At 41.8% G+C, this 23,171-nt stretch overlaps 1 pseudogene; it reads right to left on the bottom strand.

Moving 5' to 3' along the window:
• Window positions 1-2,222: 2,222 nt before the first annotated feature.
• On the bottom strand, window positions 2,223-20,059 carry LOC109547532 (centrosomal protein of 78 kDa-like; annotated as a pseudogene).
• Window positions 20,060-23,171: the final 3,112 nt, after the last annotated feature.

Here is a 23,171-nt window from a genome sequence, read left to right on the forward strand (position 1 = left end):
AAACCTTCCAGCATCTGCTAAGTTGTGACAAGACAGCATTAGATATTTAGATAAACAAAGACTACCGCGGAACAGAACAATTTTGTTTCTTGTGCAGGCAAAGAACAGAGCTGCAGTGTTGGGGATGAAGCAGTGTGTGGAGGTAAACATAAGCAACGTGGGAACAAATCTCTTTTTTCTCACTTAGGTGTTATTAACATGATTATGTGTTGTCAAATTTTGAAAGAGAAAAATAGTCAAAATCAGCTTGAGAGAAGGACACTCTGGAGGATATAAAGGAACATGAGGTCACCAAGCTTTACACAGATTTCCCAAGGGCTGAAAGACAACTGTCTGTCCACCTTGCTTTTAACCTTAAAGACTGGCCAGTCGTGGCTGCCGCAGCCTGTTGACCCGGGGCCTGCATCCTTATCTCCCCTTCCCCTCTCTCCACGTGGTCAGCAGACTGGCGTCCGTTCACTCACTTGAGACGTTCAAAGGTCAAGGTTTTCGCTCAATGAGTATCTTCCAGCAATCTGTGCTCCAGACAACAGTGACTACCCTTTGTCCTGGTATGAACACAGTTGCTCACTGTTTTCCAAACACTTTCACACATAAGCAAAGAAGAGTCTGGGAGCCCTCCAAGATTTTAAAGTTTAGTAAAAAATGAAATTACATAGTAAGCTTTTGAAAAGTTAAAACATCCACATATGTGAGATTGTACCTCTGCCTTTACTGCAGGCTGTTTGTGAAATTCAGGAAGCCCTGCCTTTCCATTCATTAAACAGATAGTCGTTGAGCTCCTCCTAAGGGCAAGGCAGGATGCAAGGTGATGGAGGTGGAGAAACAGGGCTTGTTCCTTGCTCTGATGGGGAAGGCACGTAAGCAGACACCCTCAGCACAGGAAAACACAGAATGGAGGTGCTGTGATGGGATAAACGGGTCACGCTTGTAAGAACAAAGGAAAAGCGCATCCTTCCAATGAAGGAGACACAAACAAGGTCAGGAGGTTGGCAGGTGTCTTGAAGAAACGTCAGTCTTGCTGAGCGGGGGCAGGAACTCCAGGCTTACCAGACATAGCATGGGAATATATGCATGCCACATTCCAAGAACCAGAAACACAAGAAAGAAGAAGCCAGACCAGACACCACAAAGCTGTGACCATTGGGCTAAGAAGCCTGGGCTTTTTTATGAACCAAGGAGGAGCATGAAGGGGAAGTGATCGTCCAGCTGGCTGTGCTGGTAGGGGAAGGTGGGGGCAGATGAGGCTGCTGAAATGATCCACTGAGGGCTGACAGAGCTGGCTGTGGCAACGGGAATGGAAATAAGTGGAGATTCAAGAGATTTGGGGCCGGTACAAACCACAGGGACTTGTAACCATCCTATGAATGGATGAGGAAGGAGGCAAAATAGACTCTGAGCACTATTATATGTGAACACTTGGATGGCGTCTATGGACTGGCCGGCTTTTGCTGTTTAAACATTTACCGTGAGGGCTTCCCTGGTGGCGCAGTGGTTGAGAGTCCGCCTGCCGATGCAGGGGACACGGGTTCGTGCCCCGGTCCGGGAAGATCCCACATGCTGCAGAGCGGCTGGGCCCGTGAGCCATGGCCGCTAAGCCTGCGCGTCCGGAGCCTGTGCTCCGCAACGGGAGAGGCCACAACAGTGAGAGGCCCGCGTACCGCAAAAAAAAAAAAACCCAAAAAACAAAAAAAAATTTACTGTGTTTAAACAGTCACATCCTGCATTGAGCCCTCGTTTTAAGCTCTTCAAACATCCCTGAGATAAGTGGGGGAGTTATTTCAATCCTCCTTTTTACAGATGAGAGAACCAAGACTGGCAAGGCTTAGCCCTAAGCAGGAAACCCAACTAACTCAACTAATTGGTGCAGAGCTGGGACGAAAGATCAGTATAGTCCTCATTGCACAATCCAACGAAACACGAAGATAGCTCAAAACTGTCCTAGCGGCATGTTTCCAGCCTAAGTGGGACAAAGTTCATACAACTTTATATCGTGAGCTGTGTTGTAAGGTGGTTTGTTGATAACGGCCATTCCAAAAGCCAACAGAAAGCTACCAGTATGCTGAATCATTAAAAACATGGATGTACAGGACTCAAGTCTTACACCTTTTTGAACAAAATACCCTTCACAGATGCTATTTTTAGACTCAAGTTTTCCCAAAATAAAGTTTTTAAAAGAACAATCTGTCTAAAAAGCATGAAAAGAAATTCACTGACAAAGGTTTAGATGTTTTAGGACTTTAATGTCCTTCACACGGTCAACATAAAACACTGACAGTGGATGAGCAATAGAGGAAAAGACTCTTCAGCAAAGATCTTCCCGAACTCACAGCATCACTGGTCAAACACCATAAAGAGAACAGTCACGTGAACAAACGGTAAGGGAAGTTAACACAGATTTTTAGTTTAACAGCATAACTGAAAAACAAAACCAACCAACCAATCAATCAACCGTTCTTCTACCCACTGAAAGGAAAGTAGTGGTGAATCAGGGAGCTTCCAAATCTTGTGAAGCAGCTTAAAAAGGGAAAAGGGAGGGGGAAGGGGAGGCACACAATAGTTGAGAACGTAACACTCTAATGCACAAGGTCAGGGATCCTAACAAATTCTCAAAGTCTCAACATATACCAACAAGAACCGTATTATTAGAAATATAAAGGCACAGAGATATAAATGCATACAGATATAAAGTATTTGGTGTTAAAAACAGACCTTGCTAGATAAACATATAATATGTCACTTTTATCGCTTTATGAGAATAACCGTATAAAGAAAGAATTCAGAAGACCCCACTGCTGTCATCTTGCAAAGGATCAAAATTCAGCACCTAGAGGACCCCACCCACCCTCCATGCTGTGTGTCTGTGTGTCTCTAAAAATAATAACCTGCAATTTGCATATAATTAAACCCATAGGCAGCTTTGAATATGAGATCTAGGCAGAAAAAGTAGCAGCAAAGACTACAGTAGCTGGAATTTGGTAGAAAAGCAAGAGAAGACTTTTTAAAAGCTTCCAGTTCAAGTCAGAATTAAGGTTAAGTTTCAACAGCTTGGGATAGCTGTGGATGTTTTGCTGTTCTCTGAAAAAAGAAGAAAATCTATCATAAGCATGTTCATTCGAGAAAAATACTGTGTTTCTTTAGTTTTTTTAGCCATGCCCAAGTGACTTTCAATTTTGTACATTGTTCAAGGGCAGAGTGTATATTGGTTAGGATGTGCTCATAGCTGGTGCATCTCCAAAAAATGCTTCATGAAGGCTGCCAGCTTCTGGACATCTTCGATGGTGACAGCATTATACAGAGAGGCCCAAATGACTCCCACGGACCCAGAAGAACCACCAATGCAGCCGTTAAGAACAGAAGCATCTGGTTGAGCATCAAGGTGACCCTCCTTCCCGTCACCAGTTCCTGCGAGAGTCACGGCACCTGAGGCCATCGTGTCCACCCTCCCACCTGAAAGCCCCCGCAGGTGGCCAGGAGCATCACACATCTCAGTCATTAGAAAATTCCTTTCCAACGCAGTGAAGGACCGTCACGCTCACATGGAACCTAGGTTAGCTCAACCCTTCGATGAGCCTGCTGTGCAGGGGGCAGGGAGCAGGCAGCTATTCTCATGCGTGAGAACGTACATCTTTCATGGAGCTGACAGAATTAACTACTCTCTCTGACGTTCGGGGGAGCAACAGTGTCTGTTCTTACACTGAACAGGCTGTGCCAGCTGCACCAGAGCTGGGATGGCACCCTTTGTGCTGTCAGAGCAGATTTTCAAAGGAAATTTTGACCAAAGCTCCTAGAAGGTGTGGCCCCACCATGCTCTCAGCCGTGGAATCGTGCTAAGGGGTCTGTAAGCAGCAGCAGGAGAACTCCCATAACAAATGGTCTTTCCCAACTAGTTACAATAACTGCTACTCCAGGATGGGCAGGCTCCTAGATGTGTTTCCTTCAGTGTCTGAAAACTAAACCAATTCTCTGACAAGCTTCTGGATGGGACAAGTACTCACCACCTATGCCCTTTCTGGGAGATGATATTGAGTTCAAGAGCTTTGTCGAGAAATCTTTTTTCTAAAGCATTATCTCCTTTGGTGTTGCCAATGCGGAATGGAATATTCATCCTGCTTCTATTGGGGGCTCCACTGGACATCTGAAAAACATGTCTTTTGTTCCAGCTATTTTTCTGCAATGTGCAACTGCCATTAACAAAGCAACACAAAAGTTTTAAAAACCATTTTCTAGACGCAAACAAGAGATTAAAAAAAAGATCTGTGCCAGGACATTTATAATTTACTTAGGGAGACTACTCTTGCATATAGAACAGTGAGTTAACATCCTCTTATATGACTCATACTTAATTTCCAAAAGTCTCAGTTTCCTCATCTGAATATTGGGAATAATAATAATATCTCCATTTCATACTAGTCATGACAGTTCAGTGGTACAACATATATGAAACTTCCAACCCATGGCAGCCACACAGCAATGTGAATGAGGCCTTTTCTCTACAAGGCTGCAGAGAAAAAAAATAAGTTGGTCCAAATAGTGGCTGTAAGATTTAAAAATAATGAGCAGCAGCTTTCAAAGCACTTAAAACACTGTACTGTCCCAAGCTGTGTGACCTTGAACAGGTTACTAAATCTCTCTGTTGTGCCTCTCTGATATGAGGACTAAATGGCCACAAATTCTCTGCAGCCCTCCCAGCAAGAGGTGGGTTGTAGTGCTCCACACCTTTTGAATCTGGGCTGGCCTTGTGGACTTGCTTTGACCAAGAGACTGCAACAAGAGTGACGCTGTGCAACTTCCAAGCTGAGGCCTCAAGGGGTATGCAGCTTCTATACCTGCCCTCTTAAAACATCACTGCCATGTAAGCAAGCCCGAGCTAGCCTGCTGGAAATAACAGGCCCAGCCCACAGCCAGCACCAGCTGCCAGACAGATGAGGGGGGCCATTTAGACTCTAGGTGGATCACCAGATGACTTTGGTTGAATAAGTGATCTCAGATGAGACCAGCAGAAAAAACCACCCCACTGAGCCCAGCCTGACCTGCTGACTGAAAAGAATCCTGAGCAAAAGAAATGGCTGTGGTTTTAAGTCACTGTCTTGAAGTGTTCTATGATGCAAAAGTAGATAACTGATAAAATTCAGAACAGCATCTGGAACACATTCAATGCTATGTAAATATCTACTGAAGTCAATAAATTTGTCTTTTTATTCTCAGCACCTTGCACAGGGCTCATACAGACTCTCAAAAATGAATGGGTCAAGTTTCATCTAGGATACGTTAGTATTGGACTTCAGTTTCTGATTTGGAAAGTAAGCCAAAATTATCTTCCACTGACAACCAAAGGAGACAAACAGAAGAAGAGCTGACATGCTATTCTGGATTACAAGGAAAATATGTAATAACTCTCTCCATTTTCTCAAGCACATCTTGTTTTATTCTTCCACTTCTACAGGGTGGGATTCATTAAAAGTAAACAACAAAGAAAAGCAGTGTGAGGAAGTCCCCATTAAAAGCTATGCTCGTCCCTCAGGGCACACACATAATTCCTGGTAAAGTTGATAGGAGTCAAGTGCACATTGACAGACAGACGAGACACAAGCAGGGAAACCAAGTATCTGGTAATAGGCTTTGAGCCTGAATTCTGGGACCCCCTTTGCACAGGTAGTAGGTATCCTGGTTGACATTTACATTAAAAATTTAGTGTCTACCCTCTTTGATATTCTGCTGCCTCAGGTTCCCCAGGCGGCAGTCCAATTATAGAGCTGGAGCAGCAAAACGGACACGTGATTTAAGGGGAAAAATATTAAAAAGGGGAAGAATTAGAAACCTGGATTTACAAAGAATCTGTATTTACAGTCGTCCCCCCCACATTTATCCATACTACTGTGAACTTAGGTGGTACCATGACAGCAACAATGTCGTAACAAGTAGAAACTGAAGATTAAATTTGCATGGTGCCCGAGAGTGTCCCTGGTGTGGGGCTGAGGGAAGGAAGAAAAAGATGAAGGGGAATTGGCTGCTCCCAACCTAGCAAGACGGCTGTGGAGGGAATTCAAATTCCACAGGACAAGCGCTGTGGAAGCACAGAACTGAGCAAGTAACTCTGACGGAGAGAAGGTTGAAGGTTTCAGAGGAAGGGAGGTGGGAGGGGTCAGGACAGGGGAGACGAAGGAAGGGCATCTGGCAGAGAACTGTCTCTGCCAAGGCATGGGGGACCCCAGCAAGTTCTCTGCAGTATCTGGGGTGCTGGGTGCCTGGCTGGGGGCAGGACTGCAGACTGCGGAGGGTCTGTGTATGCTGTGATGCAAATATCTAATTTCTGTTTAAATGAATTATCAATGCTTCAATCAGTCAATTAGACAAAAAGTCAGGTCAGACTTTAAAATTGTCTAATTTAAAATGCAATTCTCAAGTAAACATGGACCAGTTGCTGGACTTTTCCACCAATCTGTCTTTCCCCCTGCCAGTGGCTTTATATGTTGATAGTTCATATGTTAACATTACATTTTATTAATGTTAACATATATGTTTAAAATGTTTCATCTATCCTTCTGCACTAACTTTTTCAGGCGAACACTGAACTGACTTCTAGATATTTACTAATTTTTGTGACTACTGCGTATGGGATCTTTCCTTCTTTTTTATTGTTATTTCTGGAGAATGGGAAAGTAACTGACTTTTACATATTTAGACATAACCGATCACAATTCTGAACATGATCATTTCTAGTTTTTCCACTGATTCCTGCATTTTGAAAAAACAGTCATTATCATCTGTGATTTTTATTGTCTCCTTACTAAAGGCTCTGGAACCAGTCCCCCGACTCTCCCCATGTTCTTATCCTGCCTGATCCCACTTCCCTGCTGCACATGACCCTAACCTGTCTGCGCTGCTGTAAAACACTGTCTGTTCACAGGGTTGTGAAGATAATAAAATGTATTAATATCTGTAAAGCGCCAAGGGCTCTGCATATTTTATTTTATTTTGGGGTTGTCACTAGACACATCACATACTTCCCTCTCTTTCCTAAGGCCTGGATCCCCATGAAAGTGAGAAAAGGTGACCTCAGATATGGATTTGATCACTTCAACAGCTTTATCATATTAAAATTAATATCATTAATATCTAATGCATATTAAACACTATGTGTCAGGAACATCCTAGATGTGTTCCATAAGAACCACAAATAATATTAACAGCTACCATTAAGGAAATAATTAACTGTTAAGGCTATTTTAATTTTAGCACATCGGAAAACATAAGGGGTATAAGTTCTAGTAGCATTAAAAAAAAGAAAAAGTTATCAATTCTAATAGTAGCTTTTTTTCGACCACTTCCCAAAATTATAGTTCTCTTTTTCTGTCTAGCAGCTTTAGATGGTTCCTTCACCGATGGAGAAGTTATCCACCGGTACTGAGAGAGAAATAATAAATATGCCATTTAAGTCACAGGTAATCTATGAGGGTTTGATCTTCATTGGAAATTAAGATACTTTAAGTTAATAAAGGTTTTCAATCTGCATTTCTGGGAACCTAAATTAAAGCATCACACAACATTTTCAAAAACAGAAAAGCCATTTCATGTGACTAAAAACTTAGTTTTAAGATGGCAGAAAGTACCTTGATAATATTCTTTTAAGAAAGAAAAAAAACAAGCCATTAAAGAGAAATTCTTCCGAAAGAACTAAAACATGTTATATACCTCTGACTTGGCACTCCTTCCATCTGGAGGACTTTTTTGATAACTGCTTTTATCACAGAATGATCTAGATAAAATAAATTGAAGTTAGAGTAATTATTTCCCAATGAGTGGCTATTTCCATTTAAAACCAAAAGCCAACTAATTACTGCTTTTCCCATAAAATTAAATATGAAATCTATATTATGTAATTATACACTTATTTCCCCCTTTGTGTATTCTAATTTCTTCCTCAGAAACCTAAGATGCCACCTTGCAGACTGCCCCAGTGGCTACTATTTTGGCAGCAGCAAAGGTCAACTTTAAACATTTTGCATCTAAAGAGGCTTTGGACACCTTTGGATAGAAAGTATAGTCTGAGCACTGTCCAGACACTTAGATACCTAAAGGGCATCCAAGATAACAAACCAAAGTCCTGATATTCCCTCAAAAGCTGCTCCCCATCAGCCCCCTTCTTCTAAGTGATACCACCCAGTTGCACACATAATCATCAACGATTTGTCTCCTTGTTACTATTTCCTTCATACCCCACATCTAATCTATCTGCAAGTCTTGTTAGCTACACCCTCAAAACACAACCTGAATTAAACTGCTTTTCACTTGGTCCAAACTTCCAACCTAAGCTAGTCCATAAACATCTCTTTATTTGGACCACTGTGAGAGTCTCCTAACTGGTCTCCCTGCTTCTCTTCTTTATCCCCCCAAGTCTATTCTCTATACCAGGTCACCTTATTGAGATACTATTTGGATCATGCCTTTTTCCACTTCAAAACCTTCTACTCGTTTAGAATAATCCACATCTTTACTCCAGCCTTCAAGACTTTACAAAAGCAGACCCCTGGCTAGCTCCTTGACCTCATGTCATACCACACTCTTCTTCACTCAGTACTCTGGCCATGTTGGCCTCCTTGCTTTCCCTTAAATACTCCACCCACCTACATGACTGCATATGCATTGCCGCCTTGTCCTGGAATGTGCTTACTCCAGTTCTTCCATGGCTTGCTCCTCTCTTCATTCAGGTCTCCATTCAAATGCCACTTCTCCAGTGAAGCTGTGCCCTAACAAACTTATCCAATGGAGTCCTACCTGCCACCCCCCACTCTCCTTACATTAAGGTATTTTTCCACTTCCTACTGTCTAAAATTATATTACTTATCTCTTTACTCATTTCTATCTGAACTACTTCATTAGAATGTAAGCTCCATGAGGGCAAGACTTTTGTCTGTCTGGTTCACTGCTTTATCCCTAGTGCCTAAACCCGTATCTGGCACACAGAAGGTATTAAAAAAATTACTTGTGGGCTTCCCTGGTGGTGCAGTGGTTGGGAGTCCGCCTGCCGATGCAGGGGACGTGGGTTCGTGCCCCGGTCCGGGAAGATCCCACATGCCGCGGAGCGGCTGGGCCCGTGAGCCATGGCCGCTGAGCCTGTGCGTCTGGATGACTGTGCTCTGCAACTGGAGAGGCCACAACAGTGAAAGGCCCGCGTACCGCAAAAAAAAAAAAAAAAAAAAAAAAAAAAAAAAAAAAAATTACTTGTGAAACTGACAAATGAATAAAGTATTCCTTGCAAAAATTCAGAGGTTGCACAAGAAGGAAATAATGCTCTTGGTGGAAGCAGGCTTAGTATCTAGGTTCACCTCTATTCAGAGTAGAGATAAGAACAATTTACAAGTATAACTCACTTTAATTAGTACATTATCTGCTAAAAACATAAGGGAGTGCAACATTAGAAAAGTACAGTTGATGCTTGACAACATGGGTTTGACCCTCGCGGGTCCACTGACACATGGATATTTTTTAGTAAATATGTACTATAGTCCTACACGATCCACCGTTGGTTGAATCCACAGATGTGGAACCACTGACGATAAACTTATACCCAGATTTTCAACTGCGTAGGGGTCTGCACCCCTAACCCCCAAGTTGTTCAAGGGACAATTGGGACAATTGTATACGATGAGGAAAGTTAAACACATTAAGTTTTAAAAATTGTCAATATGTGAACAAATTCTTTTTGTTTTGCTATGTGTTTATCAATTAAAAAAAGTGACCGCATACCAACAAGTGGATTTTTTCTTATATCCAGAATGAGCAGAGCTCTATTTGGTTTCAAGGGTCTTTAGTAAAGCCTTCGCTCCTTCATTGGTGAGGCCACACTGCTGCAGATCAAGTGCTGTTGATAAAAGACAAAAGGTCACTTGCTAACTCTATACAGATTTAACATAGAGACAACTCTCATTTTCTCACGTGTGGAAGAGTCCTGCACAAGACAAGTCATGGCAGGTTTGTAATTTTGGGTATGGAAAAAAACAGAAACATATATGCACACACATAATGCATAATCCAATTTAAAAACCTCTTCTTGGATGTGCAATGATAACCCTGCCTTTAGTACCAATAAATCATCCAACATATTTTACAATTACAGAACTGAAGAATTACTGTATATAACCTATGAGCAAAAAACATCACAAAATGAATCTCAGTTCATAATTAGCAACGGCGGCAGTGGCAGTGTAAACCTTACAAGCAAAAACTGGTGGAGCTCAGAAATGCACTGCATTCTTTTGATCGTGATCTTGAGCTCCAAATCACACATGAAACTAGTTAAAAGGGGAAAACAAAAATAGAAGAAATGTAATAACTGTTAGTTTTAGAACAAAAAAGACAAGTCTAAGAGGATACAAATAATAATAAATTCGAAGAATGTGTGAATAGAGAATACATACTAAAAACCTATCATGAAAGTATGATGGTCAAGAACTCTCTCCGTAAAAGGTCAGACAAAAATCAGAACAAATGATCATGAATTCTAGTCGTTCTGGGGCTGAGCAACACTCATTTAAACAAAAGGGATCATCACAAATGTTAAAAAATGTTAAAAAATATTACATGAAAGGAAACTACCATGAGTTTTTTTTTTTAAGTGTTGTGTGGACCATCACATTAAAATAACTGGAGTCTTTCAACACCCCACGACACACGGAAATAGAAAGTCAGACATATGGATCTGACAGGATATGATACAACCCTTACAAACTCTCACTACAGAAGAATGGACACAGGGTATAATTAACCAACTAGCCAAATTAATACAAACAGCCAGTAAACCTCACCAGTAAATCAAAGGAATACAAAATAAAACAACATGTGGTTATTCTCCTATCAGATTAAGCCAAGACTCTGTAATAAAAGCCTTTAAAAAGTCTATACCCGGGCTTCCCTGGTGGCGCAGTGGTTGAGAATCCGCCTGCCGATGCAGGGGACGCGGGTTCGTGCCCCGATCCGGGAAGATCCCACATACCGTGGAGCGGCTGGGCCCGTGGGCCATGGCCGCTGAGCCTGCGCGTCCGGAGCCTGTGCTTCGCAACGGGAGAGGCCACAGCGGTGAGAGGCCCACATACCAAAAAAAAAAAAAAGTCTATACCCTTTTGATCCAACAACTCTCTTTCTAAGAATTTAACCAAAAGAAATAGAGATATAGGTAAGGATATATATCAGAGTACTATTTGTAACTGAAAAACTGGACATAGCTTATATACAAGAATGGATAAGCTATGTGTACGGTGGCATATTCATATAATGGAACACTGAACAGTCACAAAAAATGATGCAGTAGATGCAAATTTACTGACTTGCTAAGATGCTCATACTAAATTAACTGAAAAAAGTTACAAAATTTGGAGTAATCCTACTTGCATAAAAAAGGGAGAGGTACTCATTTTTGTAGTTTTACAGTTTTTAAAAGTGCTACAAGCCAGTGTTTGTGAGAGGCAGGCTTCACATCCACTGTTGGGGTGGACTACAAATTGGCATAGCATTTCTGGGTGGTAATTTGGCAATGTGTATGAAAAGTCTTAAAAATATGTCACACTTAGTCATTCCACTTCTAGTACCTTATTCTACAGAAGTAATCCCGATGGACACAGAGATGTATATACAATGTATTCACATTGTTTCTGACAGGGAAAAATAAACTGTCTAAATCTAATTGCAAAGAATTGATTAAACTATGGGACATCAATACGATGGAATACTACATGATACATCATTAAGTGAAAAAAGCAGGAATATGAAATAGCAAGTATACTACAATTCTATTTTTGTAATCCCTAAGTGTACAAATATATTTATAGAAAAAAAAAGACTGAAAGTATATACACCAAAATGAACAGTGATTATGTCTGGGTATTAAGATTATAGGTAATTGTTCTCTTGTTACTCTGTATTTTCTGTAAAGAATATATGCAACTCTTAGAGAAAGTTTAAAAGCAACATAAAAGCTATCAGAAAAATGAGGCTTAAAAAAATTCCTATCACAACAGTATCATGCCAAAAGCTAAGCATATATCATATTAAAAATTCAATATTTTCAATTTTAGAATTTACCTCTAAGCCATAAATCCTCACTAAGAGATTCTGCCAAAGCACTGGCACCCAGGTCACCAATGAGTGTGTTGCAGTTCAGAGTGATGCGCCTCAAACCAGCCATAGAGTCAAGGTCTCCTGGAAAGAAGACTCTCAGCCCAGGTTTCTTCGTGCCTTCTGATAGTCTGATATTTCAAAGATTTAATGGGATGAAATTAAGATGCTTGAATAAGGAAACAGGGTGTGCCTACTGAGTATGGCTTATTATGTCAGAGATTTACACACACACATATCAAGCATATATGCCAGGAGCATCAACCTGAGAAATTAAACAGTCAGTTCTGGTTTTTCGAGTCCAGTGACCCAGATTCTAGTCGGTCAGTGATTAGATTCTAGCCACTGGATGTCCTGTTTTTGAACACTTATGTAAAGTTGGACAACTCAATTACAGTCTATGAATTATTTTCATTATGTTCTAAGTCAGGGAATTGGTTCTAAATTCTATCTTTGCTGATTTCACCATTCTGTCCTCCAATGGCCTCCAAACACCTGACTGCGCAAACCATAAGAAAACTTTTTAATATGCATCTTATTTATTAACAAATCATATACACAAAGTTCCATACATATAATTTATGTACATTATAAACTACACAGATTTTTAAAAAATAATACAAAGGTAAAAACGTTCTAATATTTTCTTTTCCTAACTCCTAAGGCATTATTTTATTTTACTTATTTTTTAAAAAAATTATTTATTTATTTATTTGTTTGTTTGTTTGTTTGGCTGTGCCGGGTCTTTAGTTGCTGCATGCCAGACCTTTTAGTTGTGGCATGTGGGCTCTTAGTTACGGCATGCATGTGGCATCTAGTTCCTTGAGCAGGGATCGAACCCAAGCCCCCTGCATTGGGAGTGCATAGTCTTAACTGCTGGACCGCCAGGGAAGTCCCAAGCATTATTTTAAAAACTATATTTACAAAATGGATACACATGATACCTAGGGTATGCACACAAGCTTTAGAGGCCTGGACTATGCAGAGCCAGTTTGATGTGCCTTGGGAAGATAATGGTTTGACATCTAAGCACAAGTACTGTCTTAAAGACATTCAATTCTTTATATTCATAAAGTAAATTTTGGTAACAGGGAACACTGACTGTAAATGAAAAAAGTCTTATTACATTCTTGAAAAAATAAAAGACTCAAAGTGCCTTTGACACTCTAAAAGGAAAATCATTAGTGTCATTTTTCTATTAACAATAACTTATAAAAGCTCCAAGCAGAATCAACAGCAATCACTTACACAGTGCTTAGTATGTGCCAAGCACTATTTATACAAATGAGTTCATTTAAACCTCATAATGAGGCATAGAGGTTAAGTGATTTGCCCATGGTCACTAGCTATGAAATGGGAGAAAGGGAATTTGAACCTAGGCCATTTGGCTTCGGCACCCAAGTTCTTGACTGTTTTCTACCTCAGGGGTCAATAGACTTGCCCTGTATAGGTTCAAAGAATTTTTCAATTTTTAAAATCTAAATTTAAACATTTCCAGATTTGTGGGCTTTACAGTTTCTGTTGCAACTACTCTACCCCACCGGCGTAGGGTGAAAGTAGCCATAACTACCATGTAAACAATGGGTGTGACTATGTTCCAAAAAAACTTTCTTTACAAAACCAGGTGACGGGCTAGATCTGGCCCACCAGCCATAGTTTACCTATCTCTGATCTGCACCAGCGAACTATTAAAAAGGCTTCATGTCAAATTATTAAATAACGTTAGGCTGAAATATAGTAATTATAACCACTGTAAAGTTGTTAAGGCATTATTTTAAAAACTATATTTACAAGTTGCTGATGTACTGATTTTTATTAGTTTAAAAACTACAGCAGCTAATAAACACTTGATTCATTTAAGTCTTGAAGACTATAATGGCATAGTTTCTTCACAGTATTACAATAAATGTTTTCAGTAACTAAAAATACATAAAAGTATTATTATGTATTATATATTAAATCTCTTATTTCTAAAATTAAGTGGACTGTCTTTACTAAATGGTAGAATCCAAAACTGAAAACTGGTCATATTCTTTTAGCAAAATGAAAGCTGCACTCACATGTATCAAAAGACAAAAATTAACTGCCATCTATATCAATATATTAATGTGCTTCAATCACATGTTTTCATGAAAGTTTAAACATAAAATCACCTTTAAGATCTAGGCCATGTGATCTGCTCCTTGCCATGTCAGATTACACCCAGTGAAGTTTACTTAACTTAAGTGTGATAGAATTCTTTATACCTTGACAAATAACTAAAGGGAAAAAAAAAAAACCACACACACAATAAGATGAAGAGCCTATACATCTGTCAATCTTAACTTATTTGCTTTTCTTCAATTGGAGGTTTATAGCCACATTCTTAAAATCATTAATTACAATCTTCCCAAACAGGTAATTGACGAACAGATGCATTCTAAAACTTGTCAGTAACAAAGTGTTATTCCAGTTTACAGCAACAGATTAATTCTATTTAGATACTAAAACTGAATACACTGAATACTGCAAACTTTATTCCCAACCACTCAGCAAAGTACTACATACCTTTTCAGATATAGGAAAAAAAAGAAAAAAAGAAAAAGCATAAGATTCTTCCTATTTTCATTTCTAAAGATACACCCCAATCTTGATTATCAATCAGCGATTTAAACGTCAACTATAAACCCAGTATTTTATTAGGTGCTATGCAGTATACTAGAGCAATATAAGAGAGAGGACCTCAAACCCTCTGTTCCCTCAAATTGAAAGGCAGGCTTCCTGACCCCTCCAGACTGCTACTGGACACAGGGAACACACACTAATGTTTCAGGACCCCAACCAACAGTCACCTGCTTTGTGATTACTTCCATGACACACCCCTACTAACACCACTGAGTATGCTGCTCCTATGGGACGTTACATATATTTCCTATTTTAACACATACCACAGTGCATCATAATTATGATTGCAGATAGATGTTCTAACAATTTAAAGAGAATGATGACTTTTTTGCTCTTTACATCTTGCTATTTCCCTTCCCATAATACTTCTTGAAGAGAAACCATAAAAATATAGACGAACACAAAAAAACAGAAAATATACAAAATGTGCGGTTTGTGGCTTAACACAAACTTAAGTAAAATTAGTTGTGACAGTATCCAGCATGACAAACTTTCATGGTACAAGTGAGAATGGACCAAGGTTTGAGCAGGTATAGGAGACAATCCAGGCATGAACAACACCAAGAAAAGGTAGACAGGAAGTAACATGGTGTGTAGGAATGAACAACACCAAGAAAAGGTAGACAGGAAGTAACATGGTGTGTAGGAAATCATGAAACCAGCCTGATGGGAAGAGACTTAAACAAGATTGAACCTCACTTTCTAAACCTCCAACTCCAATTGGACAATTCGCAGGACACAGGTGCACCAAAGTGGCCAATCTATTCAATCCCTTTAATGTGGAGGAAGAGTTTAAAATTTTACTGGTTTAGTTTGCCCCAAAAGCAACTATCAAATGTTGGCAGGACACAGTGAAGGCTTACCTTTGTTAACATAGTTAAGTCTCTCTCTCTCTCAGAACTAGCCCACTTAGCTCCAGGTTCCTTAGCGCACCCGACACACTTACACAACATTTAAGAGCTTTACACAACTGGAAGGTCACATCTTTATTTCTTATCGCAGGAACACGACTTCTGTAAACTTTATTTCTGCCAGAACCTAAAGCAAAATTATTGTAAAATGAGTGATTTAAACCATACATTTTATCATCATTAAAAAGCATCTAAAAAAAAAAAAGCATCTGCTCTGCTAAGGATTAGAAACGACTCCTGCCCTTAACGCCTTCATTAAGGAGGGACATGTATAAACTAAAAATTTCAATCACATGAGATAAAGAACCATAACCTTTATGCACAGAGGTTCCTATGGAGGTAAAAAGTTATATTAAGTGACGGCTTCATGATAACCCTGAAGTACAATCTAGAAAGATGAGACTACGCAGAGTTGGAGGAGGAAGTGCCTTAACTGCAGAGGGAGCACCTGTGCAAAGACACTCAAGCCTAACAACTGCTGCACACTGTAAATACTGCAGGTGGGGATGACTAAAGGCCAGGGGTCCCAGTGTGAGAAGAGACATAAATGAAAATAGAGGTGTTGGCCGAAGCAAGCCTGGGAGAGAGCATGGCTTGTATCCCACAGGTGATGAGGCCTGGGGCTACCACTGGCTGAGTAAGGGTGCCTCCGCTGATTAGAAAAAGGTGCCCCGCTGCTGAAGGACCAATTAGATAAAGGGAGTGATCACAAAAAGCTCCCCTTCCTCAGGGCCAAAGAGCCCCATGAGGCTGGGCCAAGCACAGTTCAGACTCATGCCTCCGTGCAGAGCACACGCTGGGCGGCTAGTATACACTAACTCTGTGTGGACAAGCCATTAGCAGCATTATTTTAGGCGTATCTTTTCATGTTAGCAGATCACTCAACCCGAGTAGGCAGATGAACTTAGAGGAACTGAGCCCAGGAGCTGTGAAACCACCCAGGAGCTTCTGCCATAGTTTCTGCCAGGCAAAATGTAATATGGATGAAGAAGCAAATTTAGGAGGAGGTCAAAATCACAAGCTAGACCCACTGGATGCAAGACATAAAGAAGGTTCAGTGAAGGAACTCTGAAGAGAATGGGCTCTGCAATAAATTTTTCTTACATTCAATGTAAAACATTAGGCAAAATTAAGTACAGTGGCCTTTAAGGTCCCTTCCAGCTCTAATTTCTTTTGATTTCTAACTTATTACTCTGGTTAAGTAAAGTCCCTTCAGAGATACAGAACAGTTCTTACACCTGAATGGGATGCAAAGAATAATCTGACTTCTCTTCACCAGGGGATGAGTTGAACTGTCCTTGCAGAAGAGATAACAGATGATGTGAACCCCAGATCCTAGAAAAGGGCCAGGCACACGATAAGTATTCAGCTTTTTGAAAACAAATGAACAATCGTTTCCTCTCCTAGATCTTCACAACCTTCCTCTGCTGGCTACTTTCTCTCACCTTATAAACATCCTCAAATATACCCACTTAAAAAACTCTCAGACCTATGATTCTTTGGACCTTCTTGTGGATAACCTAAGTCTCTACCATGCCTTCAAACACCTGTCCCCACCAAAAGCCCAGGTCTGTACCTTGGGTCCAGACCTGTCTATCAGGCCCCTCTAAAGCACTGAAGATTAAGTAAGATCCTCTCGCCACCTCCATTCCCTTTCTACTGTGCTCTGTATCTCACAAAAAGATGCAGCTGTAAACTGTCACCCACGCTTGCTGCCCTCCCTTTTCTAACTGGTCACCAGGCCTCACCCATTCTCTCTCAGATGTGCAAAATCCAGTCCCACCTTTTATAACTTAAGTGTGACACTTAGATTACAATTCACCCTGCACCCAATCAACTGCCTTGCACATGGAGGTCCGAGTGAGCCTCTAAACCAGAATCCCATTTCACTGTTCTTTGGTGTTTCCCACAGCCTTCAGGATAAACATCCAAAGTTCTGACATGACAAAGAAGGCCCCTTTCTGTTTGTCCCCACTAGGTTTCCAGTATCAACTCTCATTTCTTTCCCAAAAACCTGAGTTCCAGTTCTGTACCTCAGTTTTGCCATATTTTCTTACAAGTTCTCAAACTCTGACACACACTGCTCCCTCCTGCCACCCCAGGAGCTTCTACATATCCTTAGAAAGGATGGCACCTCCTCCAGGAAGCCTACCCTGAACTTTCCCTTCCAAGATTCTGTGCTCTGCAAAGGGGAAAGGTGGGGGGGGGGAGGGATAAATTAGGAGTTTGGGATTAACATATACACACGACTATATATAAAATAGATAATCAACAAGGACCTACTGCATAACACAGGGAACTCTACTGCGTATCCTGTAACAACCTGTATGGGAAAAGAATCTGAAAAAGAATGGATATAGGGGCTTCCCTGGTGGCGCAGTGGTTGAGAGTCTGCCTGCCGATGCAAGGGACGCGGGTTTGTGCCCCGGTCCGGGAGGATCCCACATGCTGCGGAGCAGCTGGGCCCGTGAGCCATGGCCGCTGGGCCTGTGCGTCCGGAGCCTGTGCTCCGCAACGGGAGAGGCCACAACAGTGAGAGGCCCGTGTACAGCAAAAAAAAAAAAAAAAAGAATGGATATATGTATAAGTGAATCACTTTTCTGTACACCTGAAACTAACACAATATTGTAAATCAACTATACTCCAAAATAAAATAAAAATTAAATTAAAAAAAAAAAGATTCTGTGTTCTGTAGCACCAGAACCCACTTCTTCCAGAGTACTGACTACTGTGCTTGTGTTTACTTGCCGCCCAGTAGAAGGGGAGATTACCTAGGGCAGAAGCATCGTCTCCAGCAGCCCTTGGTTCTGACAACTCATTCAAGTGCCAGGATACTTTACACACATAACCTGCTTAATTAATTCTAAGAACCCACAGAAAGAGTGGTTTTTAATGTCATTTTACAAGTGTGGGGATTGTAGTGCAAAAGTAACCTGCCCAGGCCACAGAGAGCATAAACCCTGGAATTTAAACCCTAAGCTGCCTTCACACCGGTGCTCTTTCCACTATATGAAACGACTATTGAAAAAAAGATTTTTTTTCCCGAGCCCTGTTTTAACGGAAAGGAAATGAAGCTGGGATATATCAATTTCCTAATCGCTTTGGTCTGTACCAGACAAAGTCATTCAACAGACCAGGTAACATCTGTGGAACAATTAACGATGCTCCAAACTGTGCTAAGTGTTCTACATTGTAGAGTCTACAAGCATTAACAGTGAGTCCATGCAACCGCCACAGAGAGCGGGTCCTGTTAAGCCCATGATACAGATGACAACACTGAGACCTAGAAGCTTTAGGGCACTCGGCCGGGGTCACGGAGCTGGTAGGAGTCCTAGGCCGCACGCCCCGTCTAGTGCACGCAAACCCGGGCACTGGTTGCCGGTTCTAGTGCCCACCCTCCACCTTGCACCATCTAAAACCCCGCTTCACAGCGCCCACACGAGAGACCACGGAAGCGGGAACTACAAACCTGTCTCGCCAAGCCGTGGCTGGAAGAAGCTGTGGATACAGATCAGGGGCAGACGGTGCTCAGGAGCGGCGCCCAGTCAACCCCGCGGAGGCTGTCTGCGTTAAAGTCCAGCAGGCTCTCCCGCAGGGAGGCGCGCACGGCGGGCAGAGGCACCGAATCCTGCAACGCGCACAGGTCCTCACAACGCCAGAAGAAGTTGGCCGCTCTGTCGCGGCGCAGCTTCACCGAGTGATCATGGCCCGAACGCGGCCTGGCTGCGGATACGATGCCCACATCTGCCTGGGGGCCACGGCTCGCCTCCCAGCCCCTTGGGCGCCCACCGCCCGGCGGCTGCGGCCCAGCAGCATGCGCAGGAACGGCGTCGCAGCCAGAAGACGCAGTTCCACCGGCTCCAGCTAGGCCCGCCCCTTGATGCCGCGCTCCAGCTCCGCCTCCAGCCCTCAACTGCCTCCACGCCGCCGGGCTGAAATTGAAGCCGGCGTGCGGCCCCGTGGGGGCGGGGCTCGAGGACGTCAGCGAACTCGCCGTGCGTCACCACGCAGCCCCGCCTCCCAAGGGGACGCGGCCTGAGGAGCAGGGGCGGGAGCTCCGAGACTAGGGCGGTGCGACAGGTAGGAGGTGTGGAGAATTTGGGGTTTCCAAAAAGCGTTTGCTGACTCATCCAAACAAAAGTGAGACATGGTTGTATCAGCGCATTTTAAAAGTAGTTAAACTCCCGATAAGTGTCTGTGCTCGCCCCCGCCCAGGAGAGAGCGTGCACTCTGTGAGGGACACGTGAAAAGTTGAATGAACGTCTGCCTGTGGTCCGTTACCTGGTGCACGGCTGTGTGAATTTCTGCGGAGAGCTCTTAATTTCTGTAGTTTCTACTGACTTGACACGGTGGTTGGCAAACGGTGACATGTTCCATGCATTCAGGACATGATCGTGGTTACTAATAATCACTTTGTTTTGTACTGACACCTCCACAGAGAATTTACTACTGAATATCCACTTTACAGAAGAGAAACTGAGGCATAGGAAGTGAAGTGACTGAGTAAGAGGAAGGACTCAGACGACTGGTGTTAGTAAATTAACCCTGCAAGGAGGCCGTTAGCCTGTGGTAGCTCCAGTGATGCAGCCACCTACGTAAACCAACCAAAATCTAAGCCTGTCAACGCCTCAGGGTGAGGAACACCGCTGAGGACAACCAGTCACAAACCACCAACTAGGCTTTAAAGCTATAGCAAGTCAGTAATTTCCTTGCTTTGCTTCTGCCCTTTTAAAATAAAAATCTCTGCAGCTCCTGTGGCTGGAGTGCTCCTCACCACTTCCGCTTTGGTGGTGCCTGAATTGAATCTATTTTTGCTCAAATAAACACTTAAAATTTTAAATATGCCTCAGTTTGTCTTTTAACATTGGCCGTAGAAGTTGGACTTGTATCCAGTTTCTAGAACAGTGGTCGTCCTCTGGTCAGGCCTTAGGCGTTACGTGTACAACGTTCCTCTTCTACCGCCACCTTCTGGATGCCTCCACCCACTACCAGCTCCCCCGCATCAGATCCCCTAGATGTGGTCAGCAATGGCTTTTACATGCAGCGTGGTCACATTATAATATCGCAGACACTCCTCCGTCCTCCAGTCAGCGTGTGAAGTGAACCATTACCATTCCTGTTGAAGAGCCTGGTGTGACAACTTTCCCAAACACAGCTACTCCCCAGCTGACCCTGGGTAACCACTCTTCTGAACTTGGTCTCCATCACTGCCATGGATGTCTTTATATTTAGGCAACATTTTTAAGTATTCTTAAACAGCATATAGTATTGTACTACGTTTTCTCTTGTTACTTGCTTTATTTAGTGTTATCTTTGCTCGGTTCATCCATGCTGACACGTAAAGATCTGTGTAGTTCATGTACTTTCCTTGCTATGTAGGATTCCCATGTAGGGAAATACAATAATTTATATGTGTATTTTCCTGTTGATGGACATTTAAATTGTTTCCAATTATCAGTATGATTTCTGTTTGAAAAAAATTTTATATAATTTTTAAAGGTTACTTTACATTTATTGCAAAATTTTGGCTATATTCCCTGTGTTCTACAATACATCCTTGAGCCTATCATATACCCAGTAGTTTACATCTCTCACTTCCCCACCCCTGTATTGCCCCCTCCTCCCCCTCCACACTGGCAACCATTAGTTTGTTGTCTATATCTGTGAGTCTCCTTTTTTATTATATTCAGTAGTTTGTTGTATTTTTTAGATTCCATATATAGGTGATATCCTACAGTATTTGTTTTTCTTTGACTTATTTCACTTAGCATAATGCCTTCCAAGTCCGTCTATGTCGCTGCAAGTGGCAAAATTTCATTCTTTTTTATGGCTGCGTAGTATGCCATTGGTTATATGTACCACATTTTCTTTATCTGTTCATCTCTTGATGAAACTTAGGTTGCTTCCATATCTTGACAATTGTAAATACTGCTGCTGCGAACATTGGGGTGCACGTATCTTTTCAAATGAGTGTTTTTGTTTTTTTCGGATATATACCCAGGAGTGGACTTGCGGGGTCATGTGGTAGTTCTATTTTTAGTTTTTTGAGAACCCTCCATACTGTTTTCCACAGTGGCTACACCAACTTACATTCCTACCAACACTGTACCAGGGTTCCCTTTTCTCTACATCCTTGCCCACATTTGTTGTTTGTGCTCTTCTTGATGATAGCCATTCTGACAGGAGTGAGGTGATACCTCAGTGTAGTTTTGATTTACATTTCCCTGATGATTAGCAGTGTTGAGCATCTTTTCATGTGCCCATTGGCCATCTGCATTTCCTCTTTGGAAAAATGTCGATTCAGTTCTTCTGCCCATTTTTTAATCGGGTTGTTAGTTTTTTTGATGTTGAGTTTTATGAGCTGTTTATATATGTTGGATATTAATCCCTTATTGATCCTATCCATTGCAAATATTTTCTCCCATTCAGTAGGTTGTCTTTTCATTTTGTTTATAATTTCCTTTGCTTGCAAAAGCTTTTAACTTTAATTAGGTCCCATTTGTTTATTTTTGCTTTCATTTCCTTTACTTGAGGAGATGGATCCAAAAAAATATTGCTGTGATTTATATCAAAGAGTGTTCTGCCTATGTTATCTTCTAGGAGTTTTATCGTACCCAGTCCTACGTTTAGCTCTTTAATCCATTTTGAGTTTATTTTTGTATATGGTGTTAGAGAATGTTCTAATTTCATTCTTGTACGTGTAGCTGTCCAGTTTTCCCAGCACCACTTATTGAAGAAACTGTCTTTTCTTCATTGCATAACTTTGCCCTCTTTGTCGTATATTGGCATAAGTGTGTGGGTTTATTTCTGGGTTTTCTATCCTGTTCCATTGATCTATATGTCTGTTTTTGTGCCAGGACCATACTGTTTTGATAACTGTAACTTTGTAGTATAGTCTGAAATCAGAGCATGGTTCCTCCAGCTCTGTTCTTCTTTCTCAAGATTGTTTTGGCTATTCGGGGTCTTTGGTGCTTCCATACAAATTCAAAAAATTTTTTGTTCTAGTTCTGTGAAAAATGCCATTGGCATTTTTTTTTTTTTTTTTTTTTGCGGTACGCGGGCCTCTCACCGCTGTGGCCTCTCCCATTGCAGAGCACAGGCTCCGGACGCGCAGGCCCAGCAGCCATGGCTCATGGGCCCAGCCGCTCCGCGGCATGTGGGATCTTCCTGGACCGGGACACAAACCCGTGTCCCCTGAATCGGCAGGCGGACTCTCAACCACTGCGCCACGAGGGAAGCCCCGCCATTGGCATTTTGATAAGGATTGCATTGAATCTATAGATTGCCTTGGGAAGTACGGTCATGTTAACAATATTGATTCTTCCAATCCAAGAACATGGAATATCTTTCCATCTGTTTGTGTTACCTTCAATTTCTTTTATTAGTGTCTTATAGTTTTTGGAGTTCAGGTCTTTTGCCTCCTTAGGTAGGTTTATTCCTAGGTGTTTTATTGTTTTTGATGCAATGGTAAGTGGGATTGTT

The sequence above is a fragment of the Tursiops truncatus genome, chromosome 8 (genome assembly GCF_011762595.2).
Source record: "Tursiops truncatus isolate mTurTru1 chromosome 8, mTurTru1.mat.Y, whole genome shotgun sequence".
Lineage (NCBI taxonomy): Eukaryota > Metazoa > Chordata > Mammalia > Artiodactyla > Delphinidae > Tursiops > Tursiops truncatus.